The sequence below is a fragment of the Lithobates pipiens genome, unplaced genomic scaffold (genome assembly GCF_037356315.1).
Source record: "Lithobates pipiens isolate NorthernLeopardFrog02 unplaced genomic scaffold, aLitPip1_a1.2 Scaffold_10, whole genome shotgun sequence".
NCBI classification, from domain to species: Eukaryota; Metazoa; Chordata; class Amphibia; order Anura; family Ranidae; genus Lithobates; species Lithobates pipiens.
Window position 1 is genome coordinate 30,592,463 of NW_027507686.1, and position 21,406 is coordinate 30,613,868.

At 44.1% G+C, this 21,406-nt stretch overlaps 1 protein-coding gene across 3 annotated transcripts in view; it reads left to right on the forward strand.

Annotated features, from left to right (window-relative positions):
• Positions 1-21,406, forward strand: part of ZNF469 (zinc finger protein 469) — a 609,231-nt gene that overhangs the window by 470,048 nt on the left and 117,777 nt on the right. For 2 of the 3 annotated variants that reach the window (XM_077453366.1, XM_077453367.1), the window contains exon 1: positions 11,380-11,483. The exons of the other annotated variant lie outside the window; for it this stretch is intronic. The gene's annotated coding sequence lies outside the window, so the exon portion shown is untranslated. Of the gene's footprint in view, positions 1-11,379; positions 11,484-21,406 lie in introns of those variants that run through there. 3 annotated transcript variants of the gene reach the window in all.

A 21,406-nucleotide genomic window follows, 5' to 3' on the forward strand; every position in this document is an offset into this window, starting at 1 on the left:
TACGGAAGTCTTTTACTAATTATTATGCGGGAACTTTTCTCCTAGAAAACATGTGAAATAACATCAGTAAAAAAAATTATGACCCGTGTGAATGCAGCCTATTACTAACAGCAATAATAATGGTCAGCTCATCCCACCAGTTAGGAAAACCTCAGTGTCACAAGGTATATGCTTCAAAGGAACGCAAATATATCTCAAATATATAAATACTACAAAATCACGTACACGGCACATTTGTCTGATGTCAGGAAATAGGTTTAAGTATTGTTATTTATTGGCTACAGCGAAGAATTGTTATTACAGGTGAAGTTGTGTTATTTGCTAGAGACACGCCTGGATTTGTGAGGCGGTCACACAGCCCAAGGCTTCAAGCAGCAGAATATACACGAGGAGGGGGCATACTACTCCTGATACAGATTAGAGAACATAAAAACTTAGAGGTGGCAAATAATATCTCATTGTGCACATTTAATTGTACAAGGAGTATAGATATTGCAGCCTGTAGTCATAGAGTGCAGCATAATAGCAGAGACCTATGAGACACATCATTAAAATGTAGCCAAGGGTATAAACTGTGTCAGGCTGCCATTAGTGTCATTCTTGAGCAGTCAAGGCAATATCTTGCTGTTATTATTGAGGGAGTTGTCATTACTAGTGAATATGACTGTAAACGCATTGACAAGTGATTGACACGAGGCATGCCCATTTTTGCTTTTAAAGTCTGCTTGTTTATTACTCTAAAGTCTCAATAGAAAACCATCCCATGTATTTGAACAATGTATCAGAGACAAAACACAGTTAGAGACTGTATTCTTTATGCCACGTGATGATATGCAACTTACAGTCTGCAATCAATGTCATTCAATCAATGCTCAGAGCCCAATATAATTAATAAGTAAGCACATCGAGGAGCTGGTTTGTGTTTGCAGGCCGTGACCTGGGCAGGAGGAGGCATAGAGCTAACATCCCAGAGGACGCAGAAGCCCAATCCAGGGTGACCCTATAACTATTTCTTTTCCTATAGTAAAGACCTCACAGGAACATCCCCCTGTGTCCGGAGAAACTCAATATATTTTAGTTTAAAGGACCAACACAAGTATCATTTTTCATCATTTTTAAAAGTTTAAAAAGCTACAATATGTGACAAGCAATGCAGGAATATTACTGACTACACAGGTTCACGTTCCCAACTGGAAAGCCAACATCTACATGACTTTGTTGCACAGTTTATTTCTCTATGTTAGCCACCGGCTTAAACAGATTTCTAAGGCAGAAGGTTATTTATCTTAATGCATTTCATGCATTAAAGCGGACCTCCACCCAAAAGATCCGCTTTAAGGCCAATTTTGACAGGTACCCGCTCCCACTTCCGTTCCGATCAAATTAGGCGATCAGAAGTTCCCCCCTCCCAAAGTCTTTTGGGAGACATGACAGGTCCCAGAAGACTTCAGGACCAGTCACAGAGTGCATTGCCACTTACGCATGCCCAGTGGGCACCCGGCTGTGAAGCCGACAGCTGTCACAAACGAGTGCCCATAATAAAGATGCCAGCAATAAAGATGCCAGCGCCGCCGAGGGAGGACAAAGGGAGAAAACGACTGAGGTGAGTACACCTCTGGATCATGGGACAGGTGAGTGTCTGTTTGTTGAAAGTCAGCAGCTATAGTTCTATCTTTTGTAGCTGCTGACTTGTAATTTTCACTTAAGAGACTGGAGCTGTGCTTTAAGAAGAAAAACCTTCTGTGTGCAGCAGTCCCCATCAGTCCACCTAATACTTACCTGAGCCCAATCTCGATCCAGCAATGTTGCACGAGAGACTCGGCTGTCTGGGACTCTCCCTCCCGATTGGCTGAGACACACAGCAGGCACCATTGGCTCCCGCTGCTGTCAATCAAAGTCGTGAGCCAATGAGGAGAGAGAGGAGGTGAGGTAGAGCAGGACCGAGCCACGGCTCCGTGTCTGAATGGACAAACAAAGCAACGTCTCGGGTGCCCCAATAGCAAGCTGCTTACTGTGGGGGAACTCGGCAGGAGGGAGGGGCCAGGAGCGCCGCGAGGGACCCGAGAAGAGGAGGATCTGGCCTGTTCTGTGCAAAACCACAACACAGAGCAGGTAAGTATAACATGTTTGTTATTAAAAAAAAAAAAGACTTTAGTATCATCTTGTATTGACCACATGACAGGGAAGCTTGAATCAGGAAAAGCTGGCAAATCTGATGCTCTTAAATAAAAGTTCTTTATTTGTTACACAGGTACAAAATATTACTGATGCGTTTGATGAAGGCTTCATAGCTGAAACGTGTCAGTATATTCTGTGCCTGTATACCCATGTAACAAAGTACTTCTATTTAAGAGTATCCGATTTACCAGCCTTTCCTGATTCAAGAATTTCACGTATGGGACCTGAATTCCCCGGCTAGAGCACTGGGCTACAGTTCATGGACTTCCACATTAGCAGTAGAGCTGGGGTAACATTTTGTCTTTTCATGAGACAGGGAGGCAGCTGTGCCCTTTAAATAACTGTTCCTTGCTATATAACCTGCGGTTTAGTGTGCATGAATAAATATTATTCAGTAATATTAATATGAATGAATTAATATTAATAAAAATGTAGATAATCAATTGTATGTAAACCTCTGACTTCAGCACTTTGAGGTGTAGATATCTAGATGAAGTAATGGACCCATTTCTCAAGGTCTTTACTACTTTAGAAGTCAAGGCAGCTTTCAAAAAGCTGGTACCCCCCATGGGTTCTTGGGATGCCAATGGTATGAGTAATTAAAAAATGAGATTGCCACAGGTTATTGGTATGTCCTGTAAATCAACCAGCAACCAAAGGGCATCAGGGCTTATAATGAAATTGTATGCTGTTTGGAAAATAAATTGTATGCTTTAACAAGTACTGGACCAGAGTAGATTGTGATCTGGACTAGGGTAGACATAAAGTCCTAGCCATTCCCCTAAGCCAGGGTTTCTCCTCCAGGGTTCCTTCAGAGGTTGCTATGGGTTTTTTGAGCAATGAGCAACTTCTGCCTCTCAGATACATTCCTACTGACATCATTGATCTTTTTAGCTATCTATGAGGAGGTAATTCTTCCCAATGGCCAAAAGTGTAAGAAGCATCCATCACGATGACCATAACACTGATGTACTATGAGTTGTAGATATAGTCATGTTTATCAAGGGTTCCCTGAGACCGGAAAGTTATTTCAAGGGTTCCTCTGTGTTGAAAAGGTTGAGAAAGGCTGCTCTGAGCAATCCACACAGGTCCAGTGCATCTTAAAGCAATCTTCTTCACAAGCCTTGATGAAGAGGGGCTCTTGAGCCCCCAAAACACTGCTTGGCTGGTTAAAATACATTTACCTGACATACCAACAACCTGTGGTGCTCTCATCTTTCATATACACATACCACTTCAGTACTTTGAGACAATGACCTGGAACAAGCAAATACCCCAGGAATGTCAGAATTCATCTACTTCTAAGCCCTTGTACACACGGTCAGAGAATCCGTCGGAATGTGTCCTATCGGACCGTGTTGTCCGATATTCTGACTGTGTGTGCTATGCATCGGACTGTTTGTCGGAATATCCGTCGGACCAACTTTTCCAACTTGCTGGAAATATTTTCTGACAAACTGGTCCGATAGGACATACTATGTGTAGAGAATTCCGATCGGACCAAGTGCCACGCATGCTCAGATCAAATTCCTACATCAAAGCTATTGGCTACTAGCCTGAACGTAGTCCCATCGTAACGAAATTACATCATCGCATTCTGAAAGATCGGATTTTTCGACAACTTTGTCCGACCGTGTGTATGCAACAGTTTCGGACAAGATCCGACGGACAAAATCTGACGGACAAAATCCGACGGATTTGGTTGTCGGAATCTCCGACCGTGTGTACAAGGGCTAAGACTGCATTCGTATTTCAAGCTCGTGAAAGTACTGAAGCCATTAGATCAGCATGACAAGTAACTGCCCTTTTAAGAAGGTGCGTTCAGCTACAGCAGACTATGTATTCCCTTAGTAAGGACACTACCACTACACTACCACCAGAAATATCAGAAAATCCTAGTGAACTGGTTGGTTCAGTTGAGCAAGCCATTTGGGCCACACATTGATTCTTCCTTTGAAGAAGCCTTCTTGAGACATATTCGGTCTGTTTATCCTCCCAGCAACAACTGCATAGAGTAACAGCGGACAAAGTCTTAGGAATTTATGTCCTGTTTAGGCTAAAACATCCTCTTTAGCGACGGAGCATCTAACTGTGCAGTCTGCTGTAATACACAAACCTGTACACACATAAATAGTCAATTGGATAGCTTTACAGCCAGAGGGCTTTCCAAACCACTGCTTATTGCTTGTGCAAACCTTGCGTGCAAGCCACACAGATAACTGATATGGGAATTGGAAGAAAATGAAATATATTGAAAGACTAGTAATAGTTTGTCTGTGTACTTAGAAGGTAGAATCTTCCTCTAAGCACAAAGTAAAGACTGCTGAAAATGCAAGTCTGGTCCATTCTCAGGTATGACACAGAAATGCTTTCCCTCACAATGTTATAATGCTACAGAAGGATCTGGAAAATTAGCTGGACAGACCAGGTAACAAATGAAGAGGTGCTGCAAAGAGCCAATAAAGCAAAACCATGTGTGTTGGAATGATTATTGGTGAGAAAATTGCACTATTTTGGGTATATTGCAAAAAAAGAGGGCCCCCTGCATGTTTATCCTATAATGTACTAGTATGCAAGTCACTAGTGCATTATGACAGACTTCCTTGCAAACAGAGCGCTGCAGTGCAACGCTGTTATGGCTCCCCCGGCGCTTCCACCTTCACCCGTTCTTCTTTCAGGGTTCATGGGCTCCAGATGTATGAATGGCTGGGACCGTGATGCTGTCACTCCCACGCATGCATACAGGAGCCATGGCAAGAGGCTCTGCATTCCATGGCATGCTGTGTGCCCTCACTGCCCTGAATGCAGAATGTCACTACACATGCGTGGGTAACATCTTTACCTATTGCTTACCTGTGGGTACAGGTTAAGATTGGGACTTTGCTACTGTTTTAACTGGAGATTGTGAAAGAGAGCAAGTTATAGAAAAGAAAAGGGAGAAGATGACTGGAAACTACAGTCAGCTGTGATATAAACCAGAACATTAACCTATTTCAAGTTTGAAGTTGGCCAAAGACCGCAGGGGGCCATGGTGGGGATAACAGGTATAGTTTGTCATGATTTAAAAAACAAACCTTTTTGAATATCGTCATTTATAACTAACCTTTTTGTGGTCTTTCCCACAAGTAATATATTCATTGTTTGTAGACTGACTGGAAGATCCAAAAATCACCAGTGCAGATTGTCAGTTTATTTGGAATTAAGCTATTTGCTTTGCTTTACAAATACAGTTTGTATGTATAGTAATAAACAAGACTATCCATAGGGGTGTACAAGGAAAATAATGAATAGGTACAGTTTTCCAGCCAGTTTGAGTGCTTTGTCTGCTAGGAATAGTCATACAGGACTGTCTGAGGTGCCCCAAAGGCGTTATATTGTCAGTCTATTTGTATGAAAACACCCAGATCAGAGGAATGACATCTAATGCCTATGAGTACTATGAGTAAATACTTGGGGGCTTGCTACAACTGCAGTAGCCAGAATTTAAAGCAGTTGAGGGTGGTAACCAATCAGCTTTCATTTTCATAGCTTAATTGAACAGGCTGAAGCTAGACACTGGGGGTTATTTACTAAAGGAAAATCCACTTTGCACTGCAAGTGCACTTGAAAGTAAAGACGCTGTAGATCCGAGGGGGACATGCAAGGAAAATAAAAAACAGCATTTTAGCTTTCACATGATTGGATGATAAAATCAGCAGAGCTTCCACTCATTTCAGATCTACCCCTTAGATTTAGAGTGACTGCACTTCCAAATGCACTTGCAGTGCAAAGTGGATTTGCATTTTGTAAATAACCCCCATTGAAACCCCCACGTCAGCAGAATGGCACGGACAGGCAAATTGGCGTACAGGTACGTCTATTTAAAATTGCTGCCGTGCCATTGCGCATGCGCCACCAGCGGCACACACACGCGCCGTTCGGGACCCCCGTGAGTCCGGTCGCGGGTCCCGTGGACTCGATCGCCGTGGGGATACCAGCAATCATCTCACGGGGAGGCTGAACGGGGAGATGCGGAAGTAAACAGCATCTCCCCGTTCTGCCTACCAACAAGTGACACTGATCTCTGCTCCCTGTGATTGGAGCAGAGATGAGTGTTCACTAACACACAGCCCAGCCCCACACAGTTAGTAACACGCCCCTAAGACCCACTTAACCCCTACACTGCCACCCCCTGGTTAACCCCTTCACTGCCAGTGTCATTTATACAGGAATCAGTGCGTTTGTATAGCACTGATTGCTGTATAAATGACAATGGTCCCAAAAATGTGTCAAAAATGTCCGATGTGTCCGCCATAATGTCGCAGTCACAATAAAAATCGCTGATCGCCGCCATTACTAGTAAAAAAAAAAAAAATCATAAAAATGCCATAAAACTATCCCCTATTTTGTAAACGCTATAAATTTTGCTCAAACCAATCAATAATCGCTTATTGTGATTTTTTTTACCAAACATATGTAGAAGAATACGTGTCGGCCTAAACTGAGGGAAAAAAGTTTTTTTATTTATTTTTGGGGGATATTTATTAGTGCAAAAATTTAAAAAACAATGCCTTTTTTTCAAATTTGTCGCTTTTTTTGTTTATAGCGCAAAAAATGAAAACTGCAGAGGTGATCAAATACCACCAAAAGAAAGCTCTATTTGTGAGGAAAAAAAGGACGTAAATTTTGTTTGGGAGCCACGTCGAACGACCGCGCAACTGTCAGTTAAAGCGACACAGTGCCGAATCGCAAAAAGTGGTCTGGTCTTAAGCCAGCAAAATGGTCTGGTCTGAAAGTGGTTAATATGTATAGCTGCTCCAGAAGCTGTCTGCTCCGGTTTTAGTAAATGTCCCCAAAGTCTTTTTACCCACTTCAGTACAGGGCACTTCCACCCCCTTCCTGCCCATGCCAATGTTCAACCTTTAGCACTTTCACATTTTGAATGACACTTGTACGGTCATACAGCACTGTAATCAAAGTTTTTATATTTTTTTCCCACAAATAGAGCTTTCTTTTGGTGGGATTTGATCACCACTGGGTTTTTTTAAATAAAAAAAATGTTTTTCTTGAAGATGAGGCACTAATATGCAGTGCTGATGGGCATTGAAAGACAGCACTGAAATGCAGCACTGATAGGTGGCACTGATGTACACTAATAGGTGGCACTGATAGGCAACACCAGGGCCTCATGTGAGGTGGGGGGGCACCACAAAGAGATTGGGGGTAGGGGATTTGTGTTGGAAAGGGCAACTTGGGGGGCATCAAGGGATAAGTATTGATCTAGAAGGGTAAATTTGGGAGCTGGCAACAAAGTGAGTACACCCCTAAGTGAAAATGTCCAAATTGGGCCCAAAGTGTCAATATTTTGTGTGGCCACCATAATTTTCCAGCACTGCCTTATCCCTCTTGAGCATGGAGTTCACCAGAGCTTCACAAGTTGCCACTGAAATCCTATTCCACTCCTCCATGATGACATCACAGAGCTGGTGGATGTTAGAGACCATGCGCAGATGGTAGGGTTTAAGTCTGGAGACATTCTTGGCCAGTCCATCACCTTTACCCTCAGCTTCTTTAGCAAGGCAGTGGTTGTGTTAGAGGGGTGTTTGGGGTCATCATCATGTTGGAATACTGCCCTGTTGCCCAGTCTCCGAAGGGAGGGGATCATGCTCTGCTTCAGTATGTCACAGTACATGTTGGCTTTCATAGTTCCCTCAATGAACTGTAGCTCCCCAGTGCCGGCAGCACTCATGCAGCCCCAGACCATGACACTCCCACCACGATGCTGGACTGTAGGCAAGACAATGTTGTCTCTGAAATCCTCACCTGGCTGCCATCAAACATGCTTGCGCCTAGAGGCGATTCAGTTCGCATTGTGCGCTATACAAGTATTTCATTCATTCATTCATTCATTCATGCTTGACAACATCTGAACCAAATAAATTTATCTTGGTCTCGATGGACAAAAGGGCATGGTTTCAGTAATCCATGTCCTTAGTCTGCTTGTCTTCAGCAAACTGTTTGCAGGCTTCTTTAAAAGAGGCTTCCTTCTGGGACAGCAGCCATGCAGAGTAAATTTGATGCAGTGTGCGGCGTATGGACCTAGCACTGACAGGCTGACCCTCCACCCCTTCAACCTCTGCAGCAATGCTGGAAGCACTCATAGGTCTATTTCCCAAAGACAACCTCTGGATATGACGCTGAGCATGTGCACTCAACTTCTTTGGTCAGTTATTGGATGCCAGTGGCCGATTCAGCCTTTTGGCATCTACCCACAGTCTGGGGCAAATTTAAACATTAAGAAAAATCTACAATTACTGTTTTAAAGTGGCAATAAACACTTTACAGCAAACGATTCTGACCTTGTTGTGGCACAATGCTGCTGATACCTAGTGATGATGGTCCACAAAAAGTCTACAGCCTACTCCAAATTATAATGGGTTCTCTAAACTGTGCCATTTGCAAATTGGCTAAATCAATGTTCATCATAACAAAACACAGCTCCCAGCTGGCTTTTCTATACCCAAAGCCTTCTGCCCCTCACCTGAACAATTGTCCCTCTTGTAGGTTTGATGTGGACCTTCATATATAAATATGCTTTTTACCAACAAGCAATGTTCCTACCTAACAAAAATATGTCAGTTTTGGATCACGAGAGTTCAATACCACCACAGCAAGTTCACAAGGCTGCAAAAAGGCCTCACATCTAAGTGTGAGCTGTCGACGCTGCAGGGGTAGAGGGTTCAAGTCTCTTGGTTGAGATCCTTTTTTTTCTGAGACTTCCAGTGACTGTCAAAGTTTCTGCATGTGCTAGAGACATAAAGGATTGTAATTTTGCCATATACTGCCGTGTCTGTATTTAATGAGTCATCAAAATAGATTCTCCCGTCCTTTCCTAGTGTGCACATGAATCCGGGTAGCTGACATGATTTTTCGAATAAATCGCTTGATCTTCTGTCAGCTTTTTATTTCAAAGGTTGCAGGTTTGAACTTCAGGTAGGCCATACTGGGGAATTACCACAGAGTGGCACCAGCTTTATGCCTGCACTGCTCTTTTAAGCTGAGAAAATGCAGCAGATGCTGCTCCTAGTTAACAAATTGTGATCTGCTATGTGTATTATGCTGTGTCTGTGACAGACATGGCACAGACCAGTTCAGCTAGAGCTGCATACTCTAGTCATCGTCCCCTTACCTCCTTCCCGCTCAGTAGAGTTGGAAAAGTTTGTTGCAGGAAAAAAATTTGCACGATCCCTCCATCAAACCAGGCAGTGTTGACAGAGGAATCAACAATTGTTTTCTCTAGGGTGGGAGAGGGAGGGGGAAGCCATCCCCTCCGGTAGAAGACAGTGATAATCGCAAGAGAATCTGGCTAGCTGATTGTACCAAAGTTGATTGGTCGATAAGCCTGCCTATTAACGGTTGTAATCTCACCAGTTCTTGCTAAACCGGCAAATATTCGAACCATGTAAGGCCGGCCTTTGCTATGTGCAGGCCAAATGCAGGAAAACTGCATTTTCAATGAAGTCTTAATGATCTCAAAAGTATCTTAAACTGATTTCAAAAGAAAGCTTAAAAAAGAAGTATGGGTTTGTGCTTTTTTTTAATATATATATTAATACTTACCTAGGAGAATGCATCATGGGTCCGATGCTGCATCTGTCCCCCCTACGTGCCTCTGCACTGAGAGCCGAGCGATCAAACAATGCTGATTGCTCGTGTCTGACAGCTCCCCGAGCAGAGAGCTGGTGAATGTCAGTCACAGCTCTTTGCTCTGCCCCCTCCTTGCTCACTAGAACGCTGGGTTGTGGAAGGGGTGAGAGCAGCCGGCCAGTCTCTCAGTAGCTCCCTGAGAGGCTGAGCCAGGTGTCAGTCCATGCACCTGGTGGATCCAGACTTCACTGTCGTGATGACGTGGTGCCTGGACTGAAATCCATGATGTCAGCAGAAAGCGGACTGAAATCTGTGACGTCAGCAGAGAGCGGACTGAAATCCATGATGTCAGCAGAGAGCAGACTGAAATCTGTGACGTCAGCAGAGAGAGGACTTCAGACTGCTATCTGGTGAAAATGCGTTACAGGATTGGAGAACGAATTGCAATCCTGTGATCAATAGGAGAAGTACAGCCAGACAAGCTTTGGCTATACTTCTCCTTTAAATTGCTCATCAAAGCCTATCAACACAAGCCCTTCATATGAGTGACCAGTTCAGAGCTAAATAAGGGGTCAAATATAAATGTCTAATAGAAAAGCCTGCACAGTTAAACTAAGTGAACATAATAATTGAATATCGTAATATTCATATTCTTGCCAAAGCTTAATTATGTCTGGCTTTCTTTAAAACCCATCTCCGGGGAAAGGAAAATTCCTCCCTTGCAGTGGGGTTGCCACCACACTGCAGGGGATAAATGCTCTCCTATGCTCTCTTAGGCGCAAAAAGCTGTTTTATTTACACGATCCTACGCTCCTGCAGGCTTCCTCCATAGTCATCCTCTCAGTCTCTTCTTCCCCATACTCAAGTGGTTGCAGGTCCTCGAGTCCAATAGAAAGCATTTTTTGTTATCCCCGGAATTCAGTACTTGAGTACTAATAGTTGTCTGAAATAATTGTTTGAATTGATGGAAGTATAACTGGGGAACAGCAATGAGCTATAATTTACACTTGAAGCAGGGGTCTTTTTTTCCTACTTTAGATAGTTGTGAAGTATGTTGAGCAAAAACTAAGACTATCACTTGACACAAAGTTAATGCAAGTGCATGCATATGAGTAACGGTCCCTGCGAACAGGTTACACGTACAAAATATGTTCAATTACATATACAAAAAAATGCCTCATTTAAAACGCTCAATCTGGTGCATATTTTCAAACTCTTTTATGCCGCTTAGCCTGATCGCCATCTGGAAATGTTTGGAAAAATCTGTCATAAATCAAGCTTCAAAAAGTGTTTGCCTATTAGCATATGTGATAAACCAAAGGGTCGAAGAAGAAAAGAAAACTAGGGTGCATTCGCTGCCTTAACCCAAAGCAGCAGTAGGCACTGACAGGTGACAGCAGTGGCACAGCAGCCCAGGAGAAGGGGGGAAGGGGAATCCTATTCCAGCAGCTGAGCAGTGACTGAGTCTACAGCTGCTGGATGCTCCATGCTACTGGCTAATGCAGCCTGAGAGGGCGTGAGCTTCACTTCCAGGCACTCTGCACAGTAATGAAGCTTTCTCAGTCTGTTCATACATTACTACGGAACTAGTACACTACCGCTGCTGTCTCTCGCTCCCAATGACTGCTGCAGCCGGAAAACAATAAGGAAACCCCCCATGACAGCAAACTGATATGGAGGTAAGGCTTTCTCTCTGCTACCTCGCAGCCTGATTGATATAATCTGTGCATGTGAAGATTTCATTTATACAGCAGACTGCATAGCGTCTTCAGTTCTGTGATACTGTTGTTTAGATGGCTGGCAGTGATTGGCAAATGACACAGTGAATATAAACGTGCAGTTAGACTGGATGTAAGTTTTATGTGCAAGGAGCAGAATTCTGTAAGCACTGGCATGCATATCACTCAGGCATTTTCCAGGCATAGGAGCTGTGGTCAGATGCAGTGGCAGTAGTGCTGTGTTGGCAGGGGGTGCAGTGGGCAGCATGCTATAATTGGATCCCATGAAGAAAACTGACAGTCAGCCAGCCTGTGCCATTGGACGCTGGAAACTGTTCTGTGTTGGCGGTGTGTTGCCATTCATTTAGTGATTTTACTTTTGGTTTCTTCTGAGTATAGCATGCATTTTTATTTCCTTTGATGGGTAATATATATAAAGGACAGGACAGCTTGCTGTGGCATTTCAAAGTTATGCCAGTGGAGACAGATGTTTTTCTAACAGTGTGACAGCCGTTGTATCACTTTCTCTGAAAGTGTCAGAATAGGTAATGATATATATGTATGAAATATATATGATATTACATATGTATGATATGATATGATATATGTATGATATAAATCATATGCATGATATATATGTGCCCTTTCTCTGCCAGGGCTCATCTTCATATCACGGCATGGGACCGGGTATTTATACATTGCCGGTTTGACAGATTCGGATGCTGTCACTAGCTCCCCCTACCTACTTTCTCAGATTTTGCTCTTAGTTGTATGGATCATCAAAGGCATTTAACCCTTCCTATCACTTACTGTATGCCGAATGTATCAAATGATTCTTTTAACTCTTTACTAACTAGACATCAAGTTGCAGCCTATATACAATGTTACTCTTCCTTGCTTACTTAACGAAAAAAATATTAAGAGCACCGTGGGGTAGCCATCTTTAAAAACCCCAGTCGATGAAGTCATGTGATTCCAAAGTTTAAGCCAATGAATGAATGAACGTGACAAGTTCTGAATGAAGGATGGTTAAATACATTGTAGCAGTTCTGGTTGGGACGGTACAATGACCTGCCTTCCCCGAGATCGGGGATTTTTAATCTCTGGCTGTGGGTTGGAGAAGGGGCGTGGACTCAACATCAGCTGTAGGGAAAACAGCTGTCTCTTCAAGGGGAGTTCCTCATCACTAGACACTAAGGGGCATTCCTTTCTTCCTCCTGTCATCATTAACCCCTGTCCTACACTTCCACTGCCGGTCTGTTTTCTGTGAGGACTGATTCATTTATTTATCTGCTAGCTGCAAGACTTGGAGTGTGCTCAGGAATCTGACATTGATGGGGTTAAGTTGCCATGCTGTAATAATCTGGAATGGAAAATGGAATATATACTTTTTTTTTTGTCTCTTAGAACAGAGCCCTTTTCTGTGTGTGATAATGACAGCAGTTAGCCGCAGTATATAGAATGAGGGAGTACAGTGGGGTTATTCTAAAGACACATGTGCAGCCGTCTCTGTAGCTTAATTCCTATGCAAACTGCGGCATCTGCCAAGACAAGTACTGTTCTCACTCAGCCACAGCTTGACGTGTATTGGGGACTTGGCTAACCAGTGCCAATCACAGTGCCCTGTGCTACGCTGACGCCGAGCAGCGATTTGATGCGTCTTTTGAGAAAAGGAGGATATTGTTTAGGTAATAGACAGAAGCCCCTTCCGCTGTCAGTGTGTAATGTCTCGGACCTCCCAGCCTCTGCGTAGGTAGGTTTCCTGGCCAGGAATCCACAGGGAGCTGATCAGAGGGTCTGACGGATATATAATGACACAGGTACGCCTGGTATTTACAGCTACACCATGCTGGATGTGTACACTGGATACTGTCACTGTTAGACGAGGCACTTAAGTGAATTCCCATTCACTGCTGGGCAGAGCAGAGCTTGTGGTTTCCCAAATTTCACAGACGCTGCTGCTTAACCCTTGCTGGGCGTACAAGGACTCCTTCTCAGTGCATCAGAGGAATAGTATGGGATAGTATGGGATAGTATGGGAAGCTTTGGAGTTCCACATAAAAAAAGAGGCTTGGGAATACATAGGGAATGGATAAAAAGGAGAAACATTACTAAAAGGGCCGTTTCCTAACCAGTGCCAAACTACAAGAAACTATGAGGGGCAAGTTATCAAAAGTGGAACGGACGGAATCAGGCAGCTGTGCATGGCAACCAATCAGCTTCCACCTTCAGATTGTTTGTGCAGATTGAGTGTTCAGATATGCTTTGAAAATGAAAGATAGAGGATGATTGGCTGCAATACAAAGCTGCTCCGGATTCTGTCTGCTCCAATTCTGATAAATCCCCCTCACTGCATTTCAACACCAGAGGTGCAGGTTGATGCAAGTGTAGATTTCAGTCCTGGGATGCAGAAAAACGTACCGTGGAGTACCACGGTGACAATAATTCTTAATGGTGCCCCAACACTCTTTGCTATTGTGTTTGAAACAAAATTCCATGCATTTTGGTGAGGAGCATCTTTTTAAAAAAAAAAAAAAAATTAGATTTTGCATATTTTTTGTGCAGTTTTTGCACAAAGGGCAGCTGACTAAAATGAACAGGTTCGCGATGCAGCATCACACTTGTATAGGCGTGTATGGAGCATAACATTGAAGCCATTCCAGCTTGTGTCATGTGATTTTTTTATGGTTGGTATTCTGTCTTTATCACTTAAAATACACCTATGATAACATATATAGATCCCTAATTTCTTTGTAAGTGGGCAAACTTCCAAAATCTGCAGGGGATGAAATCATTATTTTCCCCACTGTAAATACCAATTTGTTCAGCCAAGGAACATACGCTAACCCAGTGATCGCCAAACTGTGGCCCAAGGGGAACGAATACGGCCCTTTGCTAGCCATTATCCGTTCCAAAGGGCACTATTCCTCCCAATGATATGAGGCACTATTATTCTCACTGACACCAAAGATGGGGCAGTATTCCTCCCACTTACACCAATGATGGGGCACTATTTCTCCAAATTATATGAGGTGCTATTCTTCCTACTGGCACCAATGGCGGGATACTACTGTTCTAACCTAATGTAAGTTCAACTTTCTCATCACACACATAAATTGAAGCTGCATTTTATAGGTAATCAAGACTGGACAAAATATTATGGAATTAAGTAACCAGGCAGTCTAATCTGAAAGTCAGTAGGTGATTTTTAAAGTGGTTGTAAACCCTTACAAACCACTTTGACCTACAGGTAAGCCTAGATTAAGGCTTACCTGTAGGTCCAAGAAATATCTCCTAAACCTATACGGTTTAGGAGATATTTGCCCGAAGACAGGCACCGCTGTCTACGGCGCATGCGCCGTAGACAGCGGCGTGCAGGCGCACTGAGCGCGGCATTTCCAATAATGGAGCTGCCGCGCGTGTCGGCTCCCATGCACATGCGCGGGAGTGACGTAATCGCGGCTCCACCGAATGACAGCAGCGGAGCTGCGAGACCCACCGAGAAGATGGATGCACCGGACTACAGGGGACAGCGGTGACTTCGCTGGCTCCTGTGTCAGGTAAGTGACACATAATGGGCTACTATGCAATGCATAGTAGTCCATTATGCTTTGCCTTTGCAGGGAATGAAAGAGGAAGTAAACCCAAGTTTTGAATTGCCACCAGAATAAAGGAGACACTTGGAGGATTTCCCTTACATTGGAAATATATCTTTTCCCCTCCTTTTGAGTCTACAGGACAGGAAGTACTGTATTTGCCGGCGTATAAGGCGACTTGGCGTATAAGACAACCCCTTTTTTTCAAGTGAAAACATAGGTTTTGGGCAATACTCGTGGTATAAGACTACCCCCCTTCTGAGGCAACACCATTTAAAAAAAACATTAGAACCATTAAAAAACACAAAGCAAGAATGCCAACTACTCATCCGCCATGCTGTGATATGTCATAAAGTAAATCAAACAATAATAACACAAACAGAGATCTATTCAATGCCACAACTCTGGAAAGTAGAATTTTTCACTAACCAAACCTATACCACTTTTGGGTTACATTCTATGGGAATTGTCCACCAAAATGCATTTAATGACCCCCCTGTCATATGTCCCAGATTTACCTGTCCCTCTTGGGTGCCTGGGACCTCAAAGGCAAACAGCAGGATGTATAGTAGTAGGCGATCATTGAATGGATTTACCCAGGGAAGTATGGTGAGCGGTGTATTATTTTAATGAATACAACGCCTGCTTGGATTGGCAGAGGCTGTAGCATCATCAACCCTTGCCTCTCTCTCTCTCTCTCAAAGCCAATCCGAGCAGGCTACTCTACACTCTATGTAGCCTGCTTGGATTGAGAGAGGTTGTTACTCCAATCCAAGCAGGCTCTGTATTCATTAATAGAATACATCGCTCGCCGGGATTGGCTCAACGGCGTATACTGTTTGTAGCTGAAGCCACATACAGTATTAGCAGACATTTGGGGGCTGACATCCATCGGGCAGCATTGTATACCCGGCGTATAAGACGACCCCTGATTTGTGGGCATTTTTTTTAAGTGTAAAAAGTAGTCTTATACGCCAGAAAATACAGTACTAAATGTGGAAACCCCAGACAGAGGACAAAAAACATATAACAAAATAAACCTACCAGCGGTTTTAACCATCCAAAAACATTTTGGCTTCAGATATATTTTAAAGTTGAACTTCGGTCTGAAGAACTAATGCATCTTTTTATAATCAATTCCCTAATGTAACTGAATCCGACTTTCTATGAGAGTTACCTGCGATGATTGGATCTGTTTTGTGATGCTCTCCTGTCTGTCCCACCCATGCATGCCCTCACCCCTTGATGGACAGCATATCCAAATGACAGGACTGCCCAACTATATGGGCAATTATTTGACATTTTCCAAGAATCATGGGAAATATAGTTCTTTGAATCCTCACTAAATCCACTGGGGGACCGGGACCGGGACGGGGGGGGGGGGGGGGGTTGGGGTGACATTCGACACACCAAAGATCCCTCCTCCAGGCTGCCAAACATTGATGAAAGGATGGGTAGTGACATCACAACAATCTTAAAATCATTAATGTTGAAAATGCTTTTCAGACATTTTCAGATCTCTCCAGAGATGTTCAATCGGGTTCCAGTCTGGGCTCTGGCTGGGCCACTCAAGGACATTCACAGAGTTGTCCCGTAGCCACTCCTTTGTTATCTTGGCTGTGTGCTTAGGGCGTTTACCTGTTGGAAAATGAACCTTCGCTCCAGTCTGAGGTCCAGAGCACTCTGGAGCAGGTTTTCATCAACGATGTCTGTACATTGCCGCATTCATCTTTCTCTCTATCCTGACTAGTTCCCCAGTCCTGCCGCTGAAAAACATCCCAACAGCATGATGTTGCCACCACCATGCTTCACTGTAGGGATGGTATTAGCCATGTGATGAGCGGTGCCTGGTTTCCTCCAGACATGACGCTTGCAAATTCGGACCAAAGAGTTCAATCGTTCTTTTATCAGACCAGAGAATTTTGTTTCTCGTGGTCTGAGAGTCCTTCAGGTGCCTTTTGGCAAACTCCAGGTGGGCTGTCATGTGCCTTTTACTGGAGTGCCTTCCATCTGGCCACTCTACCACACGGGCCTGATTGGTGGAGTGCTGCAGAGATTGTTGTTCTTCTGGAAGGTTCTCCTCTTTCCTTAGAGAAATGCTGAAGCTCTGTCAGAGTGACTATCGGGTTCTTGGTCACCTCCCAGACTAAGGCCCTTCTCCCCCGATCGCTCAGTTTGGACGGGCGGCCTGCTCTAGGGAGAGCTCTGGTTCTTCCATTTACAATGGAGGCCACTGTGCTCATTGGGACCTTCAATTCTGCAGAAATGTTTCTGTAACCTTCCCCAGATCTATGCCTCAATACAATCCTGTCTTGGAGGTCAACAATCAAGTCCTTGGATTTCATGGCTTGGTTTGTGCTCTGACATGTACGGTTAACTGTGGGGCCTTATATAGACAGGTGTGTGTCTTTCCAAATCATGTCCAATCAACTGAATTTACCACAGGTGGACTCCAATCAAGTTGTAGAAACATCTCAAGGATGATCAGTGGAAACAGGATGCACCTGAGCTCAATTTTTGTGTGTCATGGCAAAGGCTGTGAATACTTATGTACATGTAATTTTTTTAGTTTTTTTCATTTTTAATAAATTTGCAAAGATTTCAAACAAACCTCTTTCACATTGTCATTATGGGATATTGTTTGTAGAATTTTGAGGAAATTAATTAATTGAATCCATTTTGGAATAAGGCTATAACATAACAAAATGGGGAAAAAGAGAAGCTCTATGAATAATTTCCGGATGCACTGTACACCAGCCTTTTTAAACCAGGGTGCTTTGAGGATTCTTCAGGGGCGCATTGGCAAAATGCCTAAAAATTGCCCAAAAATGTAAGCAAGCAGGTGGATCAAGCCTGCCTTTTAGTTAAGCAAAGTCACAGGTTTTTAATGTGCACCATATCAGTTTTGATAAGAAGGGTGTTGATCACCTGCACAGCATCCGTGCTTGACCCTCCCCTGCTCCTCTCCATCAAAACTTTGGTTACATTAGCTGAGTGATGGAGAGAAACTTAGGGGGAGGAGAAACACTGGAATATTTATTAGTTGGTACTAGTGTGCAAAAGTGTATTTGCTTTGTAAGAATAAATTAACTCCAATGTTGGGTGTACTACGTGTGTCGATGCTCCCGCATTATGTAAAGCTATTAGAATCGTTTTTTACATTTTAGAATGGGGTGCCTTGAGACTGTCCATAATTTTAAAGGGTGCCTTGACTGAAAAAAGGTTGAGAAACACTGCTGTGCACTTGTTGAACGTATTGGGACACCTGTCTTTACATGCACATGAATTTTAATGGTATCCCAGTCTTAGTCCATAGGGTTCAATATTGAGTTGGACCACCCTTTGCACCTATAATACCTTCAACGCTTTGTGAGGTCAGGTACTGATGTTGGACGAGAAGGCCTGGCTCACAATCTCTGCTCGAATACATCCCAAAGGTGTTCTATCGGGTTGAGGTCAGGACTGTGCAAGCCAGTCACGTTCCTCTACCCCAAACTCACTCATACATGTCTTTATGGACCTTACTTTGTGCACCAGACCAAATAATTTGGTGGAGGGGGAATTATGGTGAGGGGTTGTTTTTCTGGGGTTGGGCTTGGCCCCGTTAGTTCCAGTGAAGGGAACACTTAAAGCGGAGTTCCACTTGTTTTTTAGTTTATTAAGTCAGCAGCTACAAAAAGTGTAGCTGCTGACTTTTAACAGACACTCACCTGTCCCACGGTCCAGCACTGCTGCCACCTGGAGCCTTCGCCTCCTCTCCACGACACCGTCATAGCAACTGTAGGCACCCGGCCAGCTTCATGGCCAGGTGCGCACTGTGCAAGTGCGAGTCGCGCTGTGCTCTGCTAGTGGCCAGGCTATCTTCTGTGACATGTCCCAGAAATTGCAGAGAGGGAGGGGCCGCCTAGAGGGAGAGGAGGAGTCGCCTAGGTGGCCAAGAGATGGAAGCAGGAAGTGGGACAGGAAGTTCCCATAAAAACAAGGTACCCACCCCCCCCCCCAAAAAAAGGAGCAAGGAGTGCTTAAAGTGGTGGTAAACCCTTACAACCAACTTTGACCTACAGGTAAGCCTAGATTAAGGCTTACCTGTAGGTCCAATAAATATCTCCTAAACCTACACGGTTTAGGAGATATTTGCAGAAAGACAGGCACCGTGGCGAAAGACGCCACTCGCGATATGCCGCGAGTGGCGGCTCCCGTGCAAATGCGCGGGAGTGACGTTATCGTGGCAACACCGAACGACAGTGGCGGAGCAGCGAGACCCACCGAGAAGATGGATGTTCCGGACTACAGGGGACAACGGTGACTTTGCTGGCTCCTGTGTCAGGTAAGTGACACATAATGGACTACTATGCGATGCATAGTAGCCTATTATGCTTTACCTTTGCAGGGAATCAAAGAGGAAGTAAACCCATCAGGGTTTACTTCCTCTTTAAAGCGGAAGTTCCACTCTTGGGTGGAACTCCGCTTTAAGGCATCAGCCTACCAAGACATTTTGGACAATTTGTGGGAACAGTTTGGATTGCCTAGGCGATCCAGACGCAAGTTCTCCTCCCCCCTCCCTTCAGTGTTCAGGGACGCGTCACAGGTTCCAGAAGACTGCCGGACCATTCAGCAGGTACAGCGTGACTTACACATGCACAGTGGTCACCCGGCTGTGAAGCTGCAAGCTGTCACAGCCGGGTGCCCACAGTAGAGATGCCAGCACTGGGGTCAGAAGAGGGAAAGAAGAGACGGCTCGGGTGAGCACATCTCTAGATCATGGGACAGGTGAGTATGTGTTTTATAAATGTCAGCAGATACAGTTTTTATAGCTGCTGACTTTTAACACAAAAACGACTGGAGTGCCTCTGTAATGATCTCAACAACTTGACAATGGAACTTGAAGTTTCAGCTTATCAGCATTTTGTACAACTCTGCAAATCAGACATACTTGGCATTCTCCTGGATGACTGCTATTCATTTCTCACTGATTTCTCAGACAGATTCTGTAGATTATAGAAGTTATAGTAGGTTATACAACATTGATCTGACTGGATGTGGTCTGTGCTGACTTTCATCTGTAAGTACAGCAGAGTTGGATTCTGCTGCTGACAATCTGTATGGCTTGCTGTGAATGCGAGCTTCAAGTTTAGTGAGATGAGAGTAATGTTTTTCCATTTAGCATTTATTTTTCCTTTCCTTGTTCCCTCTCTAAGAAATGAGGTGTTCTGGGGTTAGCTCATAAACTTAAGGACAAGTAGCGGCGTCTGGAGCCAGTGGCAAGGCAGGACTTTAGTGTGCAGGCCTCATAGTTACCATGTAGTATGTATCTCTGTGTGCTTACACATTCTTACACCATACACCTTTTAGAAATGCTTCTATGGGCAGAAAGAAAGAAGTCCCAGAACTCCCAAGTTAACTCTTATTTGTTAGTGCTGCTTAGCATAGCAAATTTGCCATGGAATGTATTCAGGATGCAGCTACCTTCTAAAGAAAATTCGCTGTAAGACTTTAAAAATTGCATTCTATGGATCAAGATAAAAAGCCTTCTGTGTGCAGCAGCCCCCCTAATACTTACCTGAGGTCCCTCTCTGCTTAGCGATGTCCATGAGTGTCTCAGCTGTCCGAGATTCTCCCTCCTGATTGGCTGAGACACAGCAGCGGTGACATTGGCTGTGGCTGCTGTCAATCAAAGTCAGCTAGCAAATTAGGGGAGAGAGGCGGCAGGGCCGGAGTCCGTCTCTGGATGGACACAAGGAGCTGTGACTTGGCTCAGGTGCCCCCATAGCAAGTTGATTGCTGTGGGGGCACTCGACAGGAGGGAGGGGCCAAGGTCACATAAGAGGGATCAGAGAGAAGATCCAGGCTGCTCTGTGCAAATAACACGTTTGTTATTTTTATGGGGGGAAAAAATATAGACTTTACAGTCACTTTAATTTACAATTTACATTTTTTATGGAGTGCTGGGAACACAGCTATCACTATACTTCTAGCGCTCCAAAGCTGGACCTTCTGGTCCCTGTCCCACTAGCTGCAAAATCACATGCAGCCACTCTTCCCACCCATTCACAAAATACAAAGGCTCCTATAAATGGACAGTAGAGGGGTATGTTGGGCAAAGGTGCTCTGTTTGAGAAGGCAGCATGTCAGAGCCCCTGGAGCATAGGGATAGCTGTACTTCCTAAGTTCCATAAAACTCTCAGACGTACAGTAAAGAGATAAGTCCACTAGGTGGCAAATACTTTTTGAACTACGCTCATAGTATGTCAGCACATTTTTACAGACTGGTTGAATTCCTGGAGTTCA